General features: G+C 35.9%; 1 protein-coding gene across 1 annotated transcript in view; it reads left to right on the top strand.

Moving 5' to 3' along the window:
- Positions 1–256, top strand: part of LOC105809062 (nuclear pore membrane glycoprotein 210-like) — a gene marked incomplete at its 3' end in the record, with an annotated part of 56,971 nt that overhangs the window by 30,408 nt on the left and 26,307 nt on the right. The gene's annotated exons all lie outside the window — the stretch shown is intronic.

Genomic DNA, 256 nt, shown 5'->3' with positions numbered 1-256 from the left:
GTGGCTGTAAAATGCTTAGACAACCGTATGATTTTCTATCATGCTTTTTCCCCACCCATGCTAGGACATTTTCCATTTTACCGTAGAATTATTTTTAATGCTGAATAACATTCTTAACAGGAGGTTGCCCTATAAGTATTCCCTTGTATCGGGCATTGAGAGTGTTTTCAGATGTTTGTTTCAGTGTCATGTATAAAAATAAATGTTTTTTTTTTTTTTTTTGAGACAGAGTCTCACTCTGTTGCCTGGGCTAGAG

This window comes from Propithecus coquereli, unplaced genomic scaffold (genome assembly GCF_000956105.1).
Source record: "Propithecus coquereli isolate 6110/MARCELLA unplaced genomic scaffold, Pcoq_1.0 Scaffold1009, whole genome shotgun sequence".
NCBI lineage: Eukaryota > Metazoa > Chordata > Mammalia > Primates > Indriidae > Propithecus > Propithecus coquereli.
The sequence above is the reverse complement of the archived record's forward strand: the minus strand, read 5'-3'. Positions and strand labels throughout refer to the sequence as shown.